General features: G+C 44.9%; 1 pseudogene; it reads left to right on the forward strand.

The window, feature by feature from the left end:
• The first annotated feature begins 804 nt into the window (after positions 1-804).
• Positions 805-25,064, forward strand: part of LOC141201409 (vacuolar protein sorting-associated protein 37A-like) — a 36,553-nt pseudogene continuing 12,293 nt past the window's right edge.

A 25,064-nucleotide genomic window follows, 5' to 3' on the forward strand; every position in this document is an offset into this window, starting at 1 on the left:
CCCTAAGAAGGTTCCCAGGATGATTTTAAATATGTATGGGGTTTATAATTGTAGTGGGCAATGGTATAAGGTTATTTTTGGCCATTTTGTATGAAAGTGTACTGTCTCTTTAAGAAACTTAACTTTTGAATTGGGGGCTGGAAATCGCAGTATAGCACTGTCAAGACACCCTAAGAAGGTTCCCAGGGTGATTTTAAATATGTATGGGGTTTATAATTGTAGTGGGCAATGGTATAAGGTTATTTTTGGCCATTTTATATGAAAGTGTACTGTCTCTTTAAGAAACTTAACTTTTGAATTGGGGGCTGGAAATCGCAGTATAGCACTGTCAAGACATCCTAAGAAGGTTCCCAGGGTGATTTTAAATATGTATGGGGTTTATAATTGCAGACACCTGCAAGGACCTGCGGAGTCACATGGGCCCACGTGACTTCCGCGTGGTCCGCCGCATGACGCCGACGTCACGGGTCGACCCGGCAACCGCGACGCTACATGCGTCACCCATGGTCCTCCCATCGTCACCCATTGGCTGGGCTATCATTTAAAGAGACACACCTCCTGAGATGGTTTACACTCCCTGAAGAAGGCAGCGCCGAAACGCACGTTGGAGTGGACGTGTGGCCCTTCTGTGAGCTCTCACACCATAAGGTCCTGTGTCCAGGTATGAATTAATTGTCCATACATCTATCTCTTGTGGATAGTTTGATGCCTAACTATTTGGTGAATGAACTGTTTACCATAGACCAGTATTATTTTCATGGACAACTTTAACTTCTATGCTCGTATATTTACTTGGACTCTAGTATGGCTAAGTGGGTCACTTAATGATAGTGCACATGGCCACTGAGCTGTTGTGATTCTCACAGAACGGACCGCGTCGGTCCTACATTACGATGGATTTTTTATAGTGTATGTATTTACACAATTTCTGTCAAGCATGTGTATTGCATTTTGCATTTTATATTTATACAATAAAATTTGTTTTTTATATTGAGAAACATTCTTTTGGGTGATCTTGATCGCTTTGTTCTTCTATGAGTCTACACGACCGATAAAGCAGCCACAGCCGGTGACTGGGAAGAATCTGTGACTTCTCTGCATTTAGTGGTCACTACTCACCTGGTCGGTTATATGTAGGAATCTCCTCTTTACACCGCTCATCACCCCTCACATATGTCTCTGTAGTATTAATATGGGTCAGATCTTCACCCTGAAACAAATATTGTAAGAATCACAGACAGATGGAGAAGTCCCATCTATGATCAGCTCTAATCCTGCCATCTCCACCGTTCTCATTACACAAGTATAAAACATAAAATACTGGTGGATAAAACAAGACTGAGCACAAGACCTTCACAGCCATCTACACATCATAGGGGAGATCTCATGACACCTTATCTCCATCTACCTGATGATCCTGAGGAACATTGGGATCTTCTTGTTTACAGTCCTGTGGAAGAAGAGGATGGGGACATCTCTCTGGTGTTGTCCTCTTACTGGATAGATCTGGAGGAAACACATACAGGGACTGAATTCATTCTTTACATACAGATAATTATAGGCCGTGTGTATTTAGTCCTGTCTATTACCTGGTGATGTCAGGGGCTGGGGAACCTCCATGACGTCCTTGTACAGATCTTTGTGTCCTTCTAAATACTCCCACTCTTCCATGGAGAAATAGACAGCGACATCCTGACACCTTATAGGAACCGGACACATACAATGATACCGTCATCCCCCGATCCTTTCATAGCGTTACTGTATAATGTCCCAGCAGTGTCACCTCTCCAGTCAGCAGCTCAATCATCTTGCAGGTAAGTTCTAGGATCTTCTGGTCATTGATGTCCTCATGTATCAGGGGGTGAGATGGAGGCCCCGTGATTGGGCTCAGAGGTCTCTCCCTTTCCTCAGACACAGGGTCCTGACAGCGCCCACTAGAGGTCTTCTTCACTACTGTGTAATCCTGGTTATGGAGAGACACATTGATAAATCTCCCTCCAGACATTTCCAGAGTCCTCACCTCTCCAGTTCTGTCCATCTGTTATTCCCATATATAAGAATGATGCAATGTGACGTCATCAGAATCTCTCACCTCTCCAGTAAGCCGGAAGAGGATCTCTAGGGTGAGGTGTAATGTCCTCTCCGCCATCTTGTCTCTGTCCATATCCATATTTGATGGGTAAATAAGGAAAATTCTCTTATATAGAAGATCTTCACTGAGAGGATCTGATATGGTAGAGACCTGAATGAGAAGATGATGAGCCAATGTAACATCATAAAAATCCTGTGTAATAATACAATTACTGGAGACAATGAGGGGAAACATATGAGGAGATTTATTATTTTACAGTATTTAGTTTTCTTCTTTACATCTCGTCTCTTTTATGGACACTGGATTAGCAATACTGCAGGAGATATTCATTACACGACATGAGAAGTAATTACTTCATGATGAGGACGACATCTTCATCGTCTACTACGGCTCTAGAAACATAGTTAGCCAGAGTCCGTCACTGACTACATCACCACCGGTCGTCTATATGAATGTTTCCCGTCTTCACCGGACTGAAATCTTCTATCACTTTAGATCTGATGTCTGATTCACACACAGAAGTTTGAGGCATTTATAAAGCTTATTTGTTTGCACAAACACCGAGGGCAGAAATGATTTGATACCAAAGTCTCCATGTACAGTGTTTTATGGGGTTTATTTCTGGCCTTAGGCTTTCCTATATTACAAGAGAAACACCAGAAAAAAGTAGATATTATTGGCATCAACAATTCTTGTAAAAAGAAAAGAACATGCAAAAACCAAAGAACACATTTTGTTATTTTTTAACACGTTAAACATTTGTTGTAAAAAAAATGAACTCTTTTGGGCACCAGAACATAGATTTTCACTGCAGGGATGGCACAGGTGCGGCAGCAACAAAAACCCTGGTAGTTTAACCACTTGCTGCTGTCAAATGCAAACATGGCATCTAATAAGGTTTGACAGAATTCAACTAAATGCCTCTCCTCCCCCAAGTACTCGATTGTATGGGGCTACTTAGTTACTATGATACTTAAATGCCTAATAATGGTGTCTGGGCCTGCAATGTATGAAAGTCTACTATGCCGGACCAGAGACAGTTTCCAATAAGTTACCTTTTATCGCCCCCTATTCACATTAGACTAAAGTTGCATGAAAGCACTGATTTCGGGGGGGTTGGTCGACTATATCATTTATTTGGGGGCCTTCCGACCTATGATGTCAGGGCAGAGAAGGATTTGGCATCCTGAATTTCAGAGACTAATCCGTTTGCTCTTCCTGTAGAGGAGTCTGCAGCCGACTCTATTATACAGACCATAGGAAATTTGAACATTTGTGTGTATAGGGGAGTTATGAGAGATAGCCGTCTGCCAAATGACCATTCAGCAAACACTTATCTCATGTGTATGGGGTCGTTAATATTACACTGACAGGCAGTTGTTATAGTAGAAGATGAGACGCCTCAAGTCAAAAGCCCCATCTATGCTATATAAGTCTGAAAGTTACTTTAGGTCAAAAGAAAAACAGCAGCTATGAATGTTCCTTCTTGAATCAATAATGCGTCCTTGCCAGTCATCAGAATGTATCTGATTTAATGTGTCTAATTCAATGTGTCCGATTGAATGTTTCAACACAAGCACGAGAATAGAAGTTAGTCTTTGTGTGCTAAAATTCTATAATCAAACCATATATGGTAAATCCGTTTCCTGCCTTCAGGGTGGATATAAAACCTATGCTTTGTAATAAAGTTTAGAGCTTGTTTGACACACATCCTGTCCTGTGTCTCACTCTCCGATATCGTAATCCAAAGGATAGAAGACTCAGAATGCAGTGACCACAGCTGGCGCCTCGAACAGGGACCTTGAGTTAATCTACCCAAGGGTGCTCGACCGGTCCGAGACGTGGGACGAGTGAAGCTCTCTGTTGGTGATATATACAGCGCTGAGGTAAGAATAACTGTTATATTATACCTAATTATATCACTGCATAAAAGATACTCCCTCACCCCCGAGCGGTCGGCTCCCAGGTAATTCAACAGATTGTTGTCTGGCTCAGGTCCCTTTGAACCAGTAGAATCTCCCTCAGATAAATTGACAGTCCTGCCTTCTATCCTTTGGAGAATTTAAGAATGAAAGTATGGATCCAATGATTGTGTTGTGGATGTGTCCCGGGATTGATGTTTTTGGTCTGTTTTTCTGGCTGGCGTATAAGTCCTAGAGAGGCTAGTAGTGGAATGGTTCAGAAACCTTTATGGCCCATTGTCTATAGACGGAGTGAGCCGTCTTTCTTTTTGACGAAGAAGAAGCCTGCTCCCGCCGGGGAGGTAGATTTCCGGATAAATCCCCGGGCCAGATTCTCCTCAATATATTCAGACATGGACCGGGTCTCAGCAGCGGACAAAGGGTAAAAACGCCCACGGGGAGGAGTAGCGCCGGGTATCAGGTCGATTGGGCAATCGTATGGTCTATGAGGGGGGTAATGTCTCTGCTTCTCTTTTATTAAAGACATCCGCATAAGACCAATAGGGAACCTGTAGGCCGGGTAGATTGGCTGGGGTAGGAGAAGGACGGGCAGGAAGAACGGGAACTAAACAAGTCTTATGGCAGTCCTCTCCCCAGCGAAGGACTTCTCCGGTCTGCCAATCAAGCACGGGTGCATGTTTCTGGAGCCAAGGTAGGCCTTGCAAGAGGGCGTGAGAGAGTCCAGGCAGAACATGGAAGAAGATGCTCTCAGAGTGCAGCATTCCCACCTGCAGAGTTATGGATTCGGTGATGAGTTGAATGGGATGCGGTAAGAGACCCCCATCCACGGAGGCGACAGATAAGGGTACAGCCAGGGGTTTGGTGGGAATGTGGTATTTCTCTACCAGGGATAGAGAAATGAGATTTCCGGCAGCTCCAGAGTCAAGTTGAGCTAGTTCACAGAAACTGTTCTCCCCGCAGATGATAGAGACCGACAGCATCAGAGATGGAGAGGGTTTACTCTTGTCTAGGACGACCTCTCTGAGCGATCCTAGACACAGGCGTTTCCCGACCTCTCCGGGCAGGAACGGATCCGGTGCTCCTTACTGCCACAGTAGAAGCAGCTCCCCTCGGCACGGCGTAATTCTTGACGGGTTTTGACCATCTTGGCCTGGTCGACCTGCATAGGCTCGGGTGAGTGCGCCTGAGGAGTAACGGAGGAACGGAGGAAGTGACGGGTTTCTGGAAGGTAGGGGCAAGGCATGGAAACCTCCTCTCACGGGTGACCTCTTTGGTGCGCTCCTGGAACCGGATGTCAATCCGGGTGGCGAGTGTTATTAAGTCGTCGAGAGTGGTAGGAATGTCCCAACCGGCAAGTTCATCTTTAATACGGCCGGACAGACCCTCCCAGAAGACGGACACCAGGGCGTCGTTATCCCAGGCAAGCTCCGAAGCAAGGGTACGGAACCGTATGGCATATTGGCCCACGGTGAGACTTCCTTGACGGAGGCGTAGCAGAGATGAGGCGGATGAGGACTTCCGTCCTGGTTCGTCGAAGACTTTCCGGAAAGCCGTGAGAAAGGCTGGCAGGTTGGACACCAGGGAATCTCCTCTCTCCCATAGAGGATTTAGCCAAGCCAGCGCCTCCCCCGTGAGATGGGACATGATGAAGGCTACTTTGGCTCGGTCGGTGGAAAACTGGTGTGCCAAAAGTTCGAAGTGCAGAGAGCACTGGTTAGTGAAGCCCCGTGCCTGACCGGGATCTCCGCCAAAACAAGGCGGGGCGGAGAGACGGGGACCGGGAAGGGATGCTATGGTATTGATGGGCAGCGGCGGTGCCGGGGTAGTAAGTGTGCGAGTGGAAGCAGCTCCCGATGAGACAGTCAGTGTGTCCAGGCGAGAGTTAACACTACGCAGGTGACTCAGGATGGACTCCTGTTGGGACCTCTGACGGGAAAGTTCATGACATAGGTCCGAGAGCGAGGGAGCTTGGGTGACACCGGGTTCCATGGCCCGAGCAAACTGTAACGGGTCTGGGAGGTGGAACCTCTGAGCTACTATACAAAGGGCAGTCCTTGTAAGGAAGCGGGTGGCTCCCAGGGAAGGCGGGTAGGTAGACACTGCAAGTGACAAGGACAGTCTCAGGGTAGAAGGGCAGGGCGGTCACAGCAAGTGACGGGGACAGTCTCTTGACAGGCGGGTGGTCACGGCAAGTGACGGGGACAGTCTCTTGACAGGCGGGTGGTCACGGCGAGTGACAACAGGGTAAGAGTCTCTGGGCAGGCAGGGGGTCACGGCAAGTGACGGCTGAGCCTCCAGGTAGGCTAGCAGGCAGGTAGCAGGTGAGCGCTCCCAGGTGAGCGAGTAAGAGTCTGTGGACAGGCAGGTGGTCACAGCAAGTGACGGATAAGCCTCCAGGTAGGCTAGCAGGCAGGTAGCAGGTGAGCGCTCCCAGGTGAGCGAGTAAGAGTCTCTGGACAGGCAGGTGGTCACAGCAAGTGACTGCTAAGCCTCCAGGTAGGCTAGCAGGCAGGTAGCAGGAGAGCGCTCCCAGGTGAGCGGGTGAGAGTCTCTGGACAGGCAGGTGGTAACAGCAAGTGACGGCTAAGCCTCCAGGTAGGCTAGCAGGCGGGTAGCAGGTGAGCGCTCCCAGGTGAGCGGGTAAGAGTCTCTGGACAGGCAGGCAGGTATCTGGCAGGTAGTTCCTGGTCCGCAGGCGGACTGATCCATAGACAGACTGGCAGGTGCTGGTAGGCAGACTGTCGGACCACAGGATTGCAAGCAGGTAGACAGAAATCAGGCAGATATCAGGCAGGTATCAGGCAACGGAACCTGAGGGCTGAAGCAGAGTTGAAAGGCTTTGCAACAACAGAGCTCGGGCACCTCCATTTTGGAGGAGGTGCCTTATATATGGTGAAGTCCTCCGGCCATTGGCCGGGGACTCCTTAGGACTGCGCGCGCGACCCCTTTAAGAGAGAGGGAGCGCGCGCGCGCCCTAAGCACGTTGACCAGGAAGCAGCGTGCGCTGCCAGCAGAGCGGGAGGAAGACGCCGGGCACGGAGCGGAGAGGTGAGGGGAACGGCGTCCCTGCCTAGCAGGAGGCAGGGACGCCGACGCTACAGTCGTCACGTGATTGTAGCAGCCGTCACGTGATTGTGACAGCCGTCATGTGATTGTGGCAGCCGTCACGTGATTGTGGCAGCCGTCACGTGCTGGTATAACACGCTGCAATTAGAAATGGGAATCGGCACAGGAGTCACAATATAAAGTCAGTGCTGGTAGTAACACAAGAATCCAACAAGCCGAGCGTCCACACGTCGTCCAACAGCCCAACATGGATGATGAGAAGCTGCGGGACGTCACATAATCCGCGATATTCAGGCAGAGAACACAAACCGCAATGTGCTGCCACCGACATCTTCATCAGCTCAGGAGGAGGCGACTGTGTAAGAACATCACCGTTTTGTTTTCCCCCCTGAATATCGTGGATTATTAGATGACTGATGTTCTGCTACTTTTTATTTTTGAAGTTGTCTACACACATAATGGCTGCAGAGGACTGAGAGAAAGTCCACAGGGAACAAAACAGAAGTCGGGAACAGAAGGGGAGACGAGGGCTGAGCCACTTACACAGACAGAAAGCTGAGGAGGGCATGTTATTACTCCAGGATCTGCTCCATTCATTCCCTATGTGGCATCCAAGCGCTGAGCTCGGCTTTTTCCAGAGCCCCATAGAGAATGAATGGAGCTGCAGTTGTTCCCTGACTTTCCGTTCCTTCCCGATCAGACGATGGTTCGCAGTGGTCAGACCCCACGATCAGTAAGTGATCACTGAGCCTGTGGATAAGTGATAACTAAAGTTGACAAATCCCCAGGCCCGGATGGGATACACCCGCGAGTACTGCAGGAATTAAGTAACGTCATAGATAGACCATTATTTTTAATCTTTAAAGATTCCATAATAACAGAGTCTGTACCACAAGACTGGCGTATAGCAAATGTGGTGCCAATATTCAAAAAGGGGACAAAAACCGAACTTGGAAATTATAGGCCGGTAAGCTTAACCTCTACTGTGGGTAAAATCCTGGAGGGTTTCCTAAGAGATGCTATAATAGAGTATCTGAAGAAGAATAACCTCATGACCCTCTATACAAGTCATTAGTGCGACCACACTTAGAATACTGTGTTCAGTTCTGGTCTCCGGTGTATAAGAAAGACATCGCTGAACTAGAGAGGGTGCAGAGAAGAGGGACCAAGGTTATTAGAGGACTGGGGGGTCTGCAATACCAAGACAGGTTATTACACTTGGGGTTATTTACTGTGGAAAAACGAAGGCTTAGGGGTGATCTTATTACTATGTACAAGTATATGAGGGGACAGTACAAAGACCTGTCTACTGATCTTTTTACTCTGAGGCCAGAGACGGGGACAAGGGGGCATCTTCTACGTCTGGAGGAAAGAAGGTTTAATCATAATCACAGACGCGGATTCCTTACTGTAAGAGCAGTGAGACTATGGAACTCTCTGCCGCATGATGTTGTAATGAGTGATTCACTAATAAAATTTAAGAAGGGCATGGATGCCTTTCTTGAAAAGTATAATATTACAGGTTATATATACTAGATTCCTTGATAGGGCGTTGATCCAGGGAACTAGTCTGATTGTCGTATGGAGTCGGGAAGGAATTTTTTTCCCCAATGTGGAGCTTAGTGTTTGCCACAGGGTTTTTTTGCCTTCCTCTGGATCAACATGTTAGGCTATGGGTTGAACTAGATGGACTTAGTCTTCCTTCAACCTTAAAAACTATGTTACTATGTATGTAACTTGTTATCTTCAGACATCCTGTCTAAGCAATGGCGCACGCCAGCAGTGAAGGCGGGAGGAGGCGCTGGGTACAGGGAAGACTTTACCTCTGGGGGCCACATATAGGGCATGTGAGGGGTGGACACTTCCCGTATTCACCATTACTGAGCCCCCGCTCTGTACCGCTCTTATCTGAGTGCAGGAGACACAGCAGTCACTAATCAGCCACTCTCCGGCACTTGCAGATATCCGAGCTCTGCTGTGCCTGTTAGGGGTGAAGTTCGGGTCCTAGGAGGCAGCGACTATGCAGCCTGCAAAGCAGATCACAGCCCGGGTACCGCGTCTACGGATAAATCTCCACCTTGTGAGCTGCTTCTTGTGCAGCAGCCTCATGCAAGTCGCTCCGCTCTCCTCAGCCAGCTCCTGCTGAAGACTGAGGTCCTCTGCCCAATCTAGGAGCCCAATAGCCCTGATCACACCAGTGGTAGCCCAGTGCTGCTGGGGGGGGGGGGCAGGGCTAGATCCGATTTACAGATAGCAAACTAATCAGCCCTAGATATTTCTAATAGCTGCAGAGCAGGCGACATAACTCTGACCGGTGTCCTCATAGACCTCTCCTCAGCCGGGGTCTAATAAGAGCAGTAAGATGGCTGTCATAGGGTCCATTGTTAGATCTCGGCTGCCATAGAAACTCATCGGCACCATGATCGCGCCTCCCTCTCCGGTCTTAAGTGCCTAAATGCTGTGAAAGCCACTGACTGTGTCATATAAGGGGTTAAGCTGCCAGGATCAGGGTTGGCTCCACTGCTGGCACCTGAGGCAGGAGCGGGACTGTGTTATACCGCCACACGACTGCCGCAGATCTTGTAAGAGCCCTGACTGCACCTGCCTGATGATAATGTGTCCTATAACGTGGGTCCTGGTACCAGACTGCCCTTTACATATTAATCACTAGCTGGGAACCAGTTACTTACAGGTTCTAGTTTCTGATGTGTTTCCAGGACCTGTAGTTATCAACATTTTACCCTTAAGGCCCAGTTATAATATTACTGCAACACTCTCACTACATATGAGCGTCCTGTACCTGTATACCTGCCCTGTGTGCGGCGCAAAAGTATATAACAAAATGTGTGTACACAAATACCTATCTCCTGAATGGTATTACTGCTAGATCTCCTGTACATAGAAATATGAGGTTCTTAGCGCACACTTTGAGCAAATTGTGCGAGCCCATCTGCCAACGTCAAGGCGACCTCTTCAGATGGGTTCCTACACTAACACTACACTAACTTACTAACTGGGACCACCATTTTTAATGTTTATTATTACTGTACTAATGCAATCAATTGTACCTGTTATAATTCATTTTTTTAATTAGCTTTATAATTTTTTATTACTCTTGTGTTTATGATAATGGTATTACTAAAATCCCTATACTTAGTGTTGATCCAGAAGAAGGCAAAAACCCCAGGACACCTTCAGCCAATTTGTGTCACAGGGGAAAAATTCCTTCTTGACCCCGAGAAAAGGCGATCAGTCCTAGGACCCTGGATCAAATCTAATAATGTTATTACTAGTTATTAATAATTCTTATTAATATTACACAACTAATTGTACTGCTACTGTAGTTATTAGCATTTTAATTTAGGTTTTTGTACTTTTTATAGATTATATATTATTTATGTCCTGCTATCTTATTACTTTGCTATTCTAACTTTTCTATAACTACTAAAATAATCAAAACAACACTATAATTATTTTTATATTCTTACTATTATTAACATCCTGCTATCTTATTACAGTATTATTCTACTTTCCTATCACTACTAATACTACCCTATACCTAGAGTGTTGATCCAGAAGAAGGCAAAAAACCCAGGACACCTTCAGCCAATTTGTGTCACTGGGGAAAAATTCCTTCTTGACCCCGAGAAAAGGCGATCAGTCCTAGGACCCTGGATCACACTGCTATTCTACCTACTACTATTACTACTGTTATTTTATTACTATTTTATTTATTTCTTACTATTATCACTAGTATTATTACTCTTATTACACTAATACTGATACACTACCACTATATTACACTATCCTGCTGTTATTTGGTGGTCTTATACTTACCAGCCGGTATTGCCGTATGTGATGTTATCGGCAGAGAGGTTCCAGCAGGATGGTCCACATGATGTTCCTCTTTCCTCTCAAATACCGGTTGATGTACTGGCGGAAGTTGGTCTGGTTCTCCTTCTTCCTTCTTGTTGTTGGGATCGGTAGTCTTCTTTTCTGGCCTTTGGCCGTCACTTCCCCCCTAGGGATCTTGATGTGGAGTTTCATCTTCTTTGCTTTCTCTTCTTTCTCTTCTTCCTCTTCTTCCTCTTCATCCAGGTAGGCGCACAGTTCTTTTAGTGTCTTCTGTCTTAAATCCATGATGTCCAGCTTTATCTTCTTTGCTGCTTTCTCCTCTTCTTCCTTCTCTTCTTCCTCGTCTTCCTCTTCATCCAGGTACTTGCGCCGTTCTTTTAGTTCCTTGCGCCTTTCTTCCCTCTTCCTTTTCTCCCTGGCTTTATACTCTTCGATGCATCTTCTTTGGGCAATGGGGTTGGTCGGCATAAGGCGCTGGAAGAGAAGAGATGAAGTTAGGAGGCTACAAGGAAGATCCGAATACACAGCTACCTTATAGAAGAGGCCGTAGCGTTGCCCTGAGTCGTCTCACTGACCTCCTTCTTGTAGAGGGGAGAAGGGAGAAACTTCACACAATATGCCAGTCTCCTCAGCTGTTCCTCAGGACTGATGTAATCTGCAGAAAACACAACCAGATATTAGGAGCAATCCTCACCGTACAAAGAGGACGTATGTATGTTAAGACTGTCAGAAGGAGCTCACTGATGGATTCTCAGTTAACTAGTTCTGCAGCCAGCAATAGACAGTACAGCACAGAGGGTACAGGAGGCAAACTGTGCACAATTTTCAATAAAACTCAGAAAAATATTTACCACCAAGTATATGCATTAAAGGAAAGAAAATGTCCCCACAGATGAGTCTGTTTAATGAAAGCCCCAGAAAGCCATGTAAGAAGAGTATAGAGAACGGTGAGTGAGTGATGGACACTACCTGCTCCAACGCTGGCAGAATACTCCATCCCCATGGTGTCCGCTGATATCTTCTCTTGTAGAAATGTCTCCACAATCTATAAAACCTCAGGAGGCGTCAGCAGAGGGTTTGGGGATTGGCTGATATTTCTTTGGTCTTAGAAACATTGGCTATAAATAATTCGGGGGCTCTGCTGGGGAAAGGGCAAATTGGGAAATGTGTAGGATATTTACTGTTCTGTATCTGAGCTTCATTAAAGGGGAATTATCAGATGGAACAAGTCATCCCCTTATCCCTGGGCTCGGTGACGACTGATAGATCAGTGGGGTCTGACCGCGGGAAACTCCAGCAATCACCAAAAAAGGGCAGTGACCCCCATTAGAAGTGATGGCTGGATCCTTCCAGATGGGAGCTGTGATGAGTGTGGCGCCCCCCACTGGTGTCTCAGCGTATCATGTGTTGGGGAATAATGACTTCTCCTCTGGTAAATGGGCTGATTCCTGTCAGTTGTGGTCGCTGAGTGCGTGTGATGGGATGTGGCTCCGTCCATTATATTATATCACGTCTTATACCTATAATCTCTCGCTGATCGCAGGTGTCTGTCTTCACACTCAGATCAGATGGAACAAACTGACCACAAGGGAGGTTTTTTTTTTTTTTCAAATTCAAACCGAGCAATCCTATTGGCTGAGTATGACTGTCGTTACCATGGTGACAGAATTTTAACGGGACAGAACATTAATAATGTATAATAGTGTATTTTATGACATATTTCCCATAATAGTGGCTGATATATGGACCTGTACAGATAATACACTTCTATAACTCCTCATATTTTTCATACAGCAATTTGGTGGTGCTGCAGAGATATTTTGGGCGTAATATAACTTGTGCTGGCAATTGATCATCTATAAAGTAGTCTGGTAATGTATGTAATGGTCCTAAGATTGTGGTTTTATGTTCAATATAAATCTAAATATTAATCAGACGTCACTCCCTGCTATTTGAAGGGTTTTTGTCCCTTTCCCTATGTCAGAGTAGTATCACATATAGCTCGGATACGCTGCAGCCTTCAGAACAATGAGCTCCGTTGTGGCTTTCCCCTGCACATTCGGCCATTATATAAGTGACGGCAGCTGCGTTGTGTCCCTGCACGGCTGATAGCGTCGCTGTGCAGGGATTCAGTATGGTGGAGCTGGGGCTCTTTTCTTTTATGGGTCGATACAAGTCTTGTTCAGACATATAAATATGCCTTGATTACATTGTAGAAAAGAAGGGTGACATTACAGGAGTTCCATCCATTCTCAGTGTAAGATCAGTGGGGTCGGACCCCCGGCACCAGGGAGTATACAGAAGGAGCTTGTGAATGTCTTACTTTAGTGGTCTTGTAAGCTCCTCATCCCACACTTTTCCTGTATAGGACATATAGCTTTTCTGTATAAATAACTCTTATGTAAAAGCAACATCCTCCATGCACATTTCTGTAGGTTGCCTGATGGTTCAGGTGTATTTACATCATTTTTTTCTACTGCCCGACCTAACAGCGTTAGCTTGCTCTTTTAGCAATCCAATTGTATTGTTTCACATTTGGGGCGATTGTGTCAGCAGCAGGTTTCATTGTGGGGTTATATAATGGGCACTATTTTTATAGGCTTATTTGGATATTAATGCCTTTGTGAATAGATACTTTGCTGCTACCTTGCTCTTTATTATATTGTGGTGGGCCGTCTGTAGTCTTATATTGAGATTTTCTGTGACTAGTTGGGCATATATATGTGAGGATTAACCATATCAGTACCTTGCAATGGTTTTGTTATTCATTGGCACAATTGTTGCTTTTTAGTTGTTTTTTTAACATGTCTTGTATGTTTAGTCTTTAATAAAATTCTATATATTTGCTATTCCTTGGTGATCCCGGTCATTGCCTCCTTTCTTTCTCCTTGTTTCTTTGCATCTCTATTATGTAGCTGCAGGGTTAGGGACGGCCGGTTCCTTGCAGGAATAGTTATCAGGACGGGTGCGGTTTCTGCTGTAATAACTCATTCATGTGACCCATCAGTCATCACCCGATCAGCCGGGCAATGCTCAGCACAGGCCGCCGTCATCCCACTTCTCTACATCTATTATACAGACACTCCACAACTGCTCCTTCTCTTCAGAATTCAGAAAGATTTTTTTTTTAATTTTTTTATTTTTTTATTTCCGCAGCCATGCAGTGACGCTAGGTAGGTGCAGAGCTAAAGGGAAACCCACCTCAGAAGAAAATTCTAGGGTCCTGATCACTAGAGATGAGAGCTTAACGGAAATCTGTCACTAGGTTTTTGCCATATATTCCCAGAGCAGCATGATGTAGAGACAGAGACCCTGATTCCAGCGATGTGTCACTTTCTGGGCTGCTTGCTGGTGTTTTGATAAAATCTTTGTTTTATCAGTAGGAGGTTGTGACTAGAAGACTAGTAAACCTGCAACCAGGTATCCCTCATTTTTCAGGAGTGGTCCAAATTAAATAAAAAAGCGGTCTATAGGGCGCTAAAAGAATGAACACTAGAAGTGAAAAAAATTTTAGGACTAAAAAATAAATTTAATGAGCCCTTTCCACAAAGCGTTTCGATAGTGAATATCTTCCTCAGGTGGTACATGGCGCGCTTTTTCTCCCTTTCTCTTTTCTCATTTTTCACAAGGTCTGTATAGCAGCCTTCTGCCTATGCGCAGTGTACACAGAAAGCTGCCAATCAGTGGTGCAGCCGGTTATACGGAGCTCAGCATTCAGAGCACTGCTAGATCTGCAGTAGATAAAACTAAAATGTATCAAAACTGCAGCGAAATAAGGGACACATTTCTGGAATCAGGTTTCTGCCCTTACATCATGCAGAAGGGATAGCAAAACCTGGTGGCAGATTCCATTTTAGAGCCATCGGATATTACCTTGTGACCTCTCAAAGGGGAACTTGATGTCTAGGATGGTTATTATTTTATGTCATGTGTCTCTTGCTGCGGGATAACTTGTATGTAATGTGTTGTATGTTAGGTCTATGAACAGTACAAGTCCTTCAGTACAGGGTTACCTGAGAAGCGTACCCAGCATGAAGCAGGACTTGTATTATGTTTTGTCAGGGATGATTAATGTCTGAGTGCTTTATGCTGCGTTCTGCAGTCATCTCTCTGCCATCCTCCGTACACCCATCGCCGTCCTGTTCTCACACTTCTTTATTTGGCTTTTTTCTTGTCGTCGTAATATGGAGCATGTTGTATCCATAAAGCGGTCAGATTTGCCGGACCTCATGCTGTTCTGCCGAATCAGACCTAGATCATTATTGGGGGCTGGGGCACCTCCAATTCAAGACGGTAGACAAATCGTGTCTTGTGAGACTGCACGCTCCAGCACCCACAATACTGGAGCATCGGTTAGGTTTACACACATCCACCTGTTGTGTTTTCTTTTGGGACACAGCAGTTTGTAGAATTGTCATCATTAATGTTTTCTTTTTTTATCTTTCCAGTATTACTGAAATTCAGAAAGATGTGGAGTACAGACTGCCAATCACCTTTAAGAACTTCACCATCAGCATCAATATGTAAGTGACACGGGGTGCTATTGTCTTAGTTGAGAGATTACGTTGCATTTGTTGGGGTTATTAATTGTGAACCTAATGGGAATTAAAGGGATTGTCCTCTACTTTGATATTGATAACATCAGCATTGGGTATCAATATCAAATCGATGGGGTTCTGACAGCCCCCCAGAGAGGGAGCCGCATGCTCCTATTCACTTGTGAAGATGGCCCCCACTGATTCCATATTAATGACCTATCCAATGGGTAAGTGATCAATATCAAGGTAGTGGGCAACCCCTTAAAGAAAGCAGACCATATTAGGTACTTCTAGAATATCTTTGTCCCATGCTGTTGATAGACCCCACTGCGTGTAATCGGTACCCTACAATGACTTGTCATCCATAGTCATGTCTTGTAGCACTGGAGCCATTAAATGATGTTGCTTGGCGGCTCATGACGTCACTATAGATGATGTGTATTAATGCAAGTTGTTTAATTGCTACTAATAAGAAATCACTTTAAATCAATATGGAGGCTTATAGGGTCCTCTCAGCTTCCTTTTACATATGGAAGTAGTGGTAGAACAGTATCGTCGATTGTCCCTCCCCAGAAAAATTATCCTTTTTTTTTTTTTGCAGAGCTCCGATGTGCCAGTCAAAAGGAAATGGAGTGTCTGCAGATTGGTGTGGGAGTGCAGAGGGGCATGTCCGTGCACTTGAAAGGAGCTGTCTAAGTGCAGGGATACGCCCCAGTGCACTTCCAGACGGATTTGCAGATGTTTTCCACACTAGATTTGTCATGATGGACTCATCAGATCTCTTATAACACCATTACGATCATATGTCAAGGTGCTGACGTCCCTTTATGCCTTACGCTACGTGCCACCTAAATGGATTTTCCATTGAGATGAGATGAGGGTGTTGGGTATTTTCCCCGGACCTGTCACGTTTCTGTAGGCTGCAGTCATGTATCCCGCGTCTTGCTCTAATACTTTGTTTTTATTGCAGTTTACTTCCGCCACAATTTCCTCAAGACAAACCTCTCATCACAGTCTTTCCACCGATAAGACATCACCTGGTGGACAAGCAAGGCCCCAATGTCACCTGTCCTTTACTACATAATGTAAGGAGACTTGGGAGATTTTGAGCACTGGACTTAGGAATGTTGTAATTTAACCTTTCAATGTCTGAGGTGTTTTTGTTTTTATAAAGTGGATCTGTGTGGTCTCCTGACACATCTGTTTTAGTAATCTTATAAACCCTATAAAATCACAAATGTGCAGAATTTGTGTTTCAGACCACTGTGCAGTGCCTTTGAAGGCTATGTTCACACATTGAGTTTTTTTCAGCGTTTTTTTAATGCAAATTTTCAGCTGTGTTTTACAGTACAAGCAAAGTCTATGAGATTTCAGAAATCTCCTGCTCACACCCTGGTTTTTGTATGATCAGTATTTTGTGATCTGCATTGTTTTTTGCTGAATAGAGCACGTCACTTCTTTCAGTGTATTTCACCCATTGAAAGTAATGTGTAGTGAAAAAACGCCTAGTGTGAACATAGCCTTACATCTAATTGACAATGGGGTGTTACCTTACTCCTTGTCCATGTCTAATCAGTTTGGACAGTAGGCATAATCACTACGACCAGGGGCCTGGCAGTGGCCAGTTGTCAATGTATCCACACATTTCCAGAAGATTGGCACAACGCAGAGGACCTGGGAAGAAGAGACGCCACGGTATTGTTAGTTCATAGGGAATACACCTCTTTATTTTGGTAGATGAGGTCTTTGTGAAACACATCTTCAGCAAAGGAGAACGAAATGAAAGGATTAATGTATGTGTTAATGACCCAGTTCTGCATGTGCTCTACGTAAAATGTGGCTGCAGATGGCTGTGCTGCATCGACACGAGAGGTTTGGGAGCCACCTTACATCTAATGGGTGGGGGTCTTACATTGAGGTCCCCACTTCAGACATTTCTGATATTTCCAGTGAATTTTCCAAGGAAGTTTCAGATAAAAATACCATAAGAAAATGTGGTCAACCTTGTTTTAGTTTTTTTTTTTAATATATAAGATTTTTAGTTATAGTCTTTGTTATGTTCACATAGAAGACCGGTGGGTTTTTTCTTTTTTAGTAACAAAGTATATACAGTGGGGAAAATAAGTATTGGATACACTGACGATTTTGCAAGTTTTCCCACCTACAAAGAATGGAGAGGGCTGTAATTTTTATCGTAGGTACACTTCACCTGTGAGAGACAGAATCTAAAAATAAAAAACAGAAAATAACATTTTATAATTTTTACATACTTATTTCATGCAATTATGCAAATTAATTATTTGATACAATAGAAAAACAGATCTTAATATTTGGTACGGAAACCTTTGTTTGCAATTACAGAGGTCAGACGTTTCCTGTAGTTCTTGACCAAGTTTGCAGACACTGCAGCAGGAATTTTGGACCACTCCTCCATACAGATCTTCTCCAGATCTTTCAAGTTTCGGGACTGTTGCTGGGTGCAGTTGTCCTGTCCCCTTTGCAGAAAAGCACCCCCAAAGTATAAGGTTTCCCCCAGCATGCTTCTCAGTTGGGACGGTGTTCTTGGGGTTGTACTCATCCTTCTTCTTTCTCCAAACACGGCAAGTGGAGTTGATACCAAAAAGTCCTATTTTGGTCTCATCTGACCACATGACCCTCTCCCATGCCTCCTCTGGATCACCCAGATGGTCATTGGCGAACTTCAAACGGGCCTGGACATGTGCTGGCGTGAGCAGGGGACCTTGCGTGCCCTGCAGGAGTTTAATCCATGACGGCATAGTGTGTTACTAATGGTAATGTTTGAGACTGTAGTCTCGGCTCTCTTCAGGTCATTGACCAGGTCCTCCTGTGTAGTTCTGGGCTGATTCCTGACCTTTCTCAGAATCATCCTTATCCCACGGGTCGAGATCTTGCATGGAACCCCAGACCGAGGAAGATTGACAGTCATCTTGTGTTTCTTCCGTTTTCTAATAATTGTGCCAACAGTTGTTGCTTTCTCACCAAGCTGCTTGCATATTGTCCTGTAGCCAATCCCAGCCTGGAGCTGGTCTACAATTTTGTCCCTGGTGTCCTTAGATAGCTCTTTGGTCTTAACCATGGTGGATAGGTTGGAGTGTGATTGATTGAGTGTGTGGACAGGTGTCTTTTATACAGGTAACGAGTTCAAACAGGTACAATAAATACAGGTGAGGAGTGCAGAGTAGGAGGGCTTCTGAAAGAAAAACTAACAGGTCTGTGAGAGCCAGATTTCTTGCTGGTTGGTAGGTGATCAAATACTTATTTCATGCAATGAAAGGCGATTTAATTATTTAAAAATCATACAAAGTGATTTTTTTTTGGATTTTATTTTTAGATTCTGTCTCTCACAGTTGAAGTGTACCTATGATAAAAATTACAGACCTCTCCATTCTTTGTAGGTGGGAAAACTTGCAGAATCGGCAGTGTATCAAATACTTATTTTCCCTACTGCGTGCGTGTATGTATGTATATATATATATGTGTGTGTGTGTGTATGTACAGTACAGACCAAAACTTTGGACACACCTTCTCATTTAAAGACTTTTTATGTATTTTCATGACTATGAAAATTGTACATTCACACTGAAGGCATCAAAACTATGAATTAACACATGTGGAATTATATAGTTAACAAAAAACGTGAAACAACTGAAAATATGTCTTATATTCTAGGTTCTTCAAAGTAGCCACCTTTTGCTTTGATGACTGCTTTGCACACTCTTCTCTTGATGCGCTTCAAGTGGTAGTCACCGGAAATGGTCTTCCAACAATCTTGAAGGAGTTCCCGGAGATGCTTAGCACTTGTTGGCCCTTTTGCCTTCACTCGGCGGTCCAGCTCACCCCAAACCATCTCGATTGGGTTTAGGTCTGGTGACTGTGGGGGCCAGGTCATCTGGCGTAGCACCCCATCACTCTCCTTCTTGGTCAAATAGCCCTTACACAGCCTGGAGGTGTGTTTGGGGTCATTGTCCTTTTGAAAAATAAATGATGGTCCAACTAAACGCAAACCGGATGGAATAGCATGCCGCTGCAAGATGCTGTGGTAGCCATGCTGGTTCAGTATGCCTTCAATTTTGAATAAATCTCCAACAGTGTCACCAGCAAAGCACCCCCACACCATCACTCCTCCTCCTCCATGCTTCACGGTGGGAACCAGGCATGTAGAGTCCATCCGTTCACCTTTTCTGCGTCGCACAAAGACACGGTGGTTGGAACCAAAGATCTCAAATTTGGATTCATCAGACCAAAGCACAGATTTCCACTGGTCTAATGTCCATTCCTTGTGTTCTTTAGCCTAAACAAGTCTCTTCTGCTTGTGGCCTGTCCTTAGCAGTGGTTTCCTAGCAGCTATTTTACCATGAAGGCCTGCTGCATAAAGTCTCCTCTTAACAGTTGTTGTAGAGATGTGTCTGCTGCTAGAACTCTGTGTGGCATTGACCTGGTCTCTAATCTGAGCTGCTGTTAACCTGCGATTTCTGAGGCTGGTGACTCGAATAAACTTATCCTCAGAAGCAGAGGTGACTCTTGGTCTTCCTTTAATGGGTCAGTCCTCATGTGAGACAGTTTCTTTGTAGCGCTTGATGGTTTTTGCAACTGCACTTGGGGACACTTTCAAAGTTTTCACAATTTTTCGGACTGACTGACCTTCATTTCTTAAAGTAATGATGGCCACTCGTTTTTCTTTACTTAGCTGCTTTTTTCTTGCCATAATACAAATTCTAACAGTCTATTCAGTAGGACTAGAAGAAATCCCACTTATTAAACCTGACTGGGCACACCTGTGAAGTGAAAACCATTTCCGGTGACTACCTCTTGAAGCTCATCAAGAGAATGCCAAGAGTGTGGAAAGCAGCCATCAAAGCAAAAGGTGGCTACTTTGAAGAACCTAGAATATAAGACATATTTTCAGTTGTTTCACACTTTTTTGTTAAGTATATAATTCCACATGTGTTAATTCATAGTTTTGATGCCTTCAGTGTGAATGTACAATTTTCTTAGTCATGAAAATACAGATAAATCTTTAAATGAGAAGGTGTGTCCACCTTTTGGTCTGTACTGTATATATACACTGCTCAAAAAAATAAAGGGAACACTTAAACAACAGAATATAACTCCAAGTTGATCAAACTGTCCACTTAGGAAACGACACTGATTGACAATCAATTTCACATGCTGTTGTGCAAATGGAATAGACAATAGATGGAAATTATTGGCAATTATCAAGACACCCTCAAAGGAGTGATTCTGCAGGTGGGGACCACAGACCACATCTCAGTACCAATGCTTTCTGGCAGATGTTTTGGTCACTTTTGAATGTTGGTTATGCTTTCACACTCGTGGTAGCATGAGACGGACTCTACAACCCACAGAAGTTGCTCAGGTAGTGCAGCTCATCCAGGATGGCACATCAGTGCGAGCTGTGGCAAGAAGGTTTGCTGTGTCTGTCAGCGTAGTGTCCAGAGGCTGGAGGTGCTACCAGGAGACAGGCCAGTACACCAGGAGACAAGGAGGGGGCCGTAGGAGGGCAACAACCAAGCAGCAGTACCGCTACCTCCGCCTTTGTGCAAGGAGGAACAGGGGGAGCACTGACAGAGCCCTTCAAAATGACCTCCAGCAGGCCACAAATGTTCATGTGTCTGCACAAACGGTTAGAAACCGACTCCATGAGGGTGGTATGAAGGCCCGACGTCCACAGATGGGGGTTGTGATCACATCCCAACATTGTGCAGGACGCTTGGCATTTGTCACAGAACACCAGGATCGGCAAAGTCGCCACTGGCGCCCTGTGCTCTTCACAGATGAAAGCAGGTTCACACTGAGCACATGTGACAGACATGACAGATTCTGGAGACGCCACGGAGAGCAATCTGCTGCCTGCAACATCCTTCAGCATGACCGGTTTGGCAGTGGCTCAGTAATGGTGTGGAGTGGCATTTCTTTGGAGGGCCGCACAGCCCTCCATGTGCTCGCCAGAGGTAGCCTGACTGCCATTAGGTGCCGAGATGAGATCCTCAGACCCCTTGTGAGACCATATGCTGGTGCGGTTGGCCCTGGGTTCCTCCTAATGCAGGACAATGCCAGACCTCATGTGGCTGGAGTGTGTCAGCAGTTCCTGCAAGATGAAGGCATTGAAGCTATGGACTGTCCCACCCGTTCCCCAGACCTGAATCCGATTGAGCACATCTGGGACATCATGTCTCGCTCCATCCACCAACGTCACGTTGCAGCAAAGACTGTCCAGGAGTTGGCGGATGCTTTAGTCCAGGTCTGGGAGGAGATCGCACAGGAGACCATCCGCAACCTCATCAGGAGCATGCCCAGGCGTTGTAGGGAGGTCATACAGGCACGTGGAGGCCACACACAATACTGAACCTCATTTTGACTTGTTTTAAGGACATTACATCAAAGTTGGATCAGCCTGTAGTGTGTTTTTCCACTTTAATTTTGGGGGTGGCTCCAAATCCAGGCCTCCATTAGTTAATAAATTTGATTTCCATTGATGATTTTTATGTGATTTTGTTGTCAGCACATTCAGCTTTGTACAGAACAAAGTATTCAATGAGAATATTTCATTCATTCAGATCTAGGATGTGTTATTTGAGTGTTCCCTTTATTTTTTTGAGCAGTGTATGTATATGTGTGTGTGTATATATAATTTTTTTTAATTTTTTTCAATACATATTTCACTTTGGAGCTGACATAAGTCATGGACATGGGCTCTGTATCATGATATGTCTCCAATTTAGCAAATCTAGATCATGAAAGTAACTCTGTGACCTGCCATGTTGTCACCTTGAGTAATATGCTATAGGTATCATTACTGAGTCATATAGTCCTGCTTTCTATCGAGCGTCTCTCCTGCTCTCTCTCTCGAGCTTCTCTCCTGCTCTCTCTCTCTCTCGAGCGTCTCTCCTGCTCTCTCTCTCTCGAGCGTCTCTCCTGCTCTCTCTCTCTCGAGCGTCTCTCCTGCTCTCTCTCTCTCGAGCGTCTCTCCTGCTCTCTCTCTCGAGCGTCTCTCCTGCTCTCTCTCTCGAGCGTCTCTCCTGCTCTCTCTCTCTCGAGCGTCTCTCCTGCTCTCTCTCTCTCGAGCGTCTCTCCTGCTCTCTCTCTCTCGAGCGTCTCTCCTGCTCTCTCTCTCGAGCGTCTCTCCTGCTCTCTCTCTCGAGCGTCTCTCCTGCTCTCTCTCGAGCGTCTCTCCTGCTCTCTCTCTCTCGAGCGTCTCTCCTGCTTTCTCTCTCTCTCGAGCGTCTCTCCTGCTCTCTCTCGAGCGTCTCTCCTGCTCTCTCTCTCGAGCGTCTCTCCTGCTCAATCTCGAGCGTCTCTCCTGCTCTCTCTCGAGCGTCTCTCCTGCTCTCTCTCTCTCGAGCGTCTCTCCTGCTCTCTCTCTCGAGTGTCTCTCCTGCTCTGCCCCGTCTCATGCTGCACATAACACATCTGCATCTCTGGCTGCTGTGGGCATAAAAGGGGACAAACTTATGGTGTGGCACCCATGATCCCCTGACCTCAACCCCATTGAGAACCTCTGGAGCATCATCAGAGGGAGTGTCTATGATGGCGGGAGGCAGTTCACATCTAAGCAACAGCTCTGGGAGGGTATTCTGTCCTCATGCAAAACAATTGAAGCAGAAACCATCCAAAACCTGACAAATTCAATGGACGAGAGAGTTCAGAAGCTCCTTTCGAACAAGCGGTCCTATGTGCAAATGTAACATCACCTAGAATAAAGTTTTGAGTTGAAAACTGTTTGATTTCAGTTTGTAATAACCTGCTAATGCTTATAATTTCAAAAATGACCATTTTTTTGTTCTTTATTAAATTGAAAAGGTTGAAAACTCTGCTGTGCATAATAATTTGGAACATGCATTTTGAGTGCAGTTTGAGGTTTTTTTTTTTTTAAATATACTGTTATCATAGGCAGTTTGTACAAAAACCTTTCAATTGTACTCTAATAGTTATTTGACTGGAAAATTACAATGACTGCAATTCATATAGGTAATTTGGGAAAATCTGAGAAAATATTATTTGCATAATAATTTGGAACACAGGGTAAAGCCAGGAATCTCTGATCATGTTAGGTGTTATTATGGCATTAGCCACATGATTCTTTCTGATGAGTGTTTACAGCTGTTAACATCTTAACAATTTTCTCCTTTTTTAGTTTACTATGCACTCAGATCTTGGGGAAATAGTCCAGAATTTACTAGAAGAGTTTTGGAAAAGCCCTCCAACCCTGGTCCCAACCTCTGGCTCTTTCCCCTAGTAAGTAATTATATTGTCCTGAGATCTCAGATCCTTCCATTGTTATGGTGGAATATCATCTAAGTTTAAAGGGTTATTCCAATATTCTTAAAGTGGTGAAATTGCAAAATTCTTGTAAAATCAAGCAATTTAGTAATTTACTTGTTATTAAAAATCCTTTCCATTCTCAACAATGGAAGTATATTTAATTTTATTCTTTTCTGCTTCTGCGGTGGCAAAATACAAGTCCTTCCCAGTAGAGCTTGTAAGCACTGCCCGAAGCTGGCTGGATGGCTGGAGCGCACTGCCGGCTTCAGTGCCGCTGCTTCCCAGATGCTGCAAAGGCAAAATGATCTCTGCTTGCAGCACCAGAGAGCGCATAGTTCGGACAAGCCGCACAACACATGCCGCTGCACCAAGCTGTCAATCAAGCAGGAGCGCACTGCTCCCCATAAATCGGGCAGCGAGGAGGCTGGGGAGCGGTGCACTTCTACTTGATAAGATGGCACATCCGCTTTTAGCACTTATTTCTGCTCATCTGAACGATTGTTTACCCTCACATTGCGGCTGAATTTGTGGTTCCATGTAGCAAATGACAGTAAGTTCTAATTTTGACTGCAGGTTTCTTTGTAGAGTTGTACCTTAACTTGTACCTGAACATTTCTTTTTCTCTCCTTTAGACTTTTAACATTATCAAAATTCAGACTTTACAAATTATGGGTCCCCTCCTTTCCATATTGTTTGATGGGAATACCCACTGTACACCAATGCTGAGAGTTTTGTACCGAGTGGTTGGGGTCTAAGGGCTAGCGTTTCTCCTTGTGGAGAATGCCAAGCCAAGCCTGGCATGTCAGAGTGAGGAGACGTATAAGCCGTGCATGCTCCTCTGGGCAATTAAATATGCAAATTGTCTCTTCAGAGAGGAAGAGGATTAGAACTTTAGCGCCACCTTTTGGAAGTAATCCTAAAAGTCAATATCGACCCTTTAACGAGCCTTGCCATATGACTTAGGATAAAAGCCAAACCAGATTCTCAATTTGCAGACACGGTGTGTCGGGGAAACTCTGCATGATGCCGCTGCACATGAGACTATGTTCACACGTCAGTAATCATCCATTAGAGCGTTCTAACATGATTACTGGATGTGTGAACATAGTCCGTATCCAGCCGCAATCTGATAACAGAACAGTTGTGCAGGCCCAACTTTTTTTATGTGGCAAAAAAAAAACAAACTTATTTCAATTTGATCCATTTTGTAACATTGAACCCTATGGGAAACTGATTTGTTAATTAGCCATCCATTTTTTTTTCATTTTGCAAAAGGTTAATTGTTCT

This window comes from Phyllobates terribilis, unplaced genomic scaffold (assembly GCF_046119375.1).
Source record: "Phyllobates terribilis strain yellow unplaced genomic scaffold, ASM4611937v1 Scaffold_115__1_contigs__length_5345438, whole genome shotgun sequence".
In the NCBI taxonomy this organism is placed as follows: Eukaryota; Metazoa; Chordata; class Amphibia; order Anura; family Dendrobatidae; genus Phyllobates; species Phyllobates terribilis.